Below are 2,390 nucleotides of genomic sequence, written 5' to 3' on the forward strand. Positions count from 1 at the left end.
CTGGGAGGGTCGATGTGAAATAGGTAAGGTTTGCTCGCAAATGTTGTGTAGAACGACGCTCTCTAAAACCCCCAAACAAGCCTCTTGGCTTTTGGCATGCTCGACTGAATACCCCCTCCAGACAGAATGTATTCATTTGCCGCCATAAAGTAGTAAAGTAGTGCGAATCAAACAGGACACAATTTTTGTATGAAATATGCCAAATATGTTGTTGATTGGACAGTTAACACATACTGGTATAAAAATTCTTCGTCTTGGTGCGGTAGACTCTATTTCCGCACTTTATTTTTCATAATATGACCCTCCAGATGTCGGAGCGGATGGATATTATTTGGATCCTGTGATCGCCCCCAGATCGTAGCGTCAGTGCAGGGCGGCCATTGTGAGGTAAGGATCGACGTTCGCCTGTTTGAGAATTTTTCCTCGAAAACATGCAGTTGTGGCGTAGAATAGCTGTTTCAGAGCGTGTTTAGGTTTGTAGTTGTTACTGGTAATGGCCGTTCTTTTCGTAACGGTCACCTTTGGTGTTCATAGCAAGGAATATTTTGTGGCGTGGTAAACGCATTTTTCGGTAAAAAAAATTCTCACTATATATTAAACGCTTGAAAAGTAGTCGCCTCTACCAGGCTTCGGGAGGCGGCTGGAAAAAGTACAAATCGGCCAAATAGAGAGATAACATGCATGCCATCCTCCGCAGGGGAGTTTGTCTGCTGGGAGAGAACATTTTGCCGATTTCTACTCTTTCCAGTCGCCTCCCGAAGCCTGGTAGAGGCTAGAAAAGTAGCCTTTGCTTACTCTTTGTCCTGCTGGACAATGTGGCTGAGATGTATAATTTTGTGGATATGTGTGATATCTTTAGTGCGTGCACACGCCAGTTTCGGTTGCATTTGGTTCGGTTCTTTGTGTTTACTGAACAAATAAACTATTCAGGGAATCAGACCGTGGACATAAACAACGTACCCGTGAAGTACAGCTTGGCCGTTTTGGTGCAGAAATGACTCGCTACATACATCAGAATAGCGTGAAGTTTGATTGGAGTCAGCCCTGGAGAGCGTGTTTTGTTTTCTCTCTTTTTTTGTAGTATAGCGTGCTTCTATCGTCGTTATAATGAGGTTGAAAACACGTGTAAATATGGATATCTTCAGTCTAGACCGCGAGGGGTCAGTAGGAATTTGTATGACAACTGTCAACAACTTCAGTTTGCAAGAGGTTTTAGATGCAAGATTTGACTAGTATTCTATCAGAATGCTTGGAACTTATGTGTACATCTCGCACATGGTTAAGTACTATAGATGCATTGTTTGATATCATGCTGATGTTATTTTCATATAAATGCGTGTTTGTTAATTTTATTCATTTTTTACTGTACAGGTCAACCGGGAGAGAATTGTGACACGACGGACGTGTTCACCTGGAACATGGGTCTGGTGATACCTGAAGTCTTCATCAGGATAAACATGTCAGCATCCCAACCAGAAACACCGGAAAACACAATCAGTCCTTGATAATAGCAATATTAGCTGTTAGACGACTCTTGGAAATGGCAGTACATCCAGCTTACTCAGAGTGTGCAGTTAGCTGTTCTTTAGAAGCTGTCAAGCCTCTTGGAAACCCAGACCTCGGGGACTGTGCCTCTGGCTCAGTGGGGGCTTGCTCAGCTTAGTTAGATGGGTTTGTTGGATGTTAATGAAAAGATACACTATGAATGACAGATGTGAGTTGGAGGAAAATTATGTTAAGTTCTAATACATTTGACAGATAACCTCGAGCTTTCTGAGCCACTCGTCGCTCGACATTATCTCGAACTTTGCAACGATGTCCTCCATCTCCTGAAGGTAGCTTGCTGTTGGTACCGAGTTCCCCTCAGTATCGACGTCTACGAATTCCTTGTGCAGGGAGATGATTTTCCCAATGCTCCTGCTGGCTGTTTTGTTTGTGGCCTTCCGTTCATACTCTCACTCTCTTTATGTGGTAGCTTGTAGGTGGCCACAGGATCAAATGGAACAATAACTATCCGGCTGAAGATTCTAGACAGTGCAGATTCACAAACATGTATTTCCAGAATGGCAGTTCATTTCACATGAACTGATATAAATCGGCTGTCCAAGTAAAAGCTTGTTTATATCCAAACCTTACTGGTTGTGCCCGCCAAATGTGACAGGCGTACATTAAGTAGAGAAATTTACACTTTATTTGGCTAGCAGTGTTTGTTTGCGTCATGTCGACGACAGATAAAACACTCTGAAAGGCATCTATATTACATATATAGTGTGTTTTAATTGTACCAAGGGCACTATGTCCTTGAATGTCCGGAACATGAAACACAGAATTTTCGGCGCTCTCCTGACATTTTCCCCTTGCTTTTCTGCAACTCTGGCACGTCTGAACTT

Source organism: Branchiostoma belcheri, unplaced genomic scaffold, assembly GCF_001625305.1.
Source record: "Branchiostoma belcheri isolate BF01 breed outbred unplaced genomic scaffold, Haploidv18h27 scaffold362, whole genome shotgun sequence".
Classification (NCBI taxonomy): domain Eukaryota; kingdom Metazoa; phylum Chordata; class Leptocardii; order Amphioxiformes; family Branchiostomatidae; genus Branchiostoma; species Branchiostoma belcheri.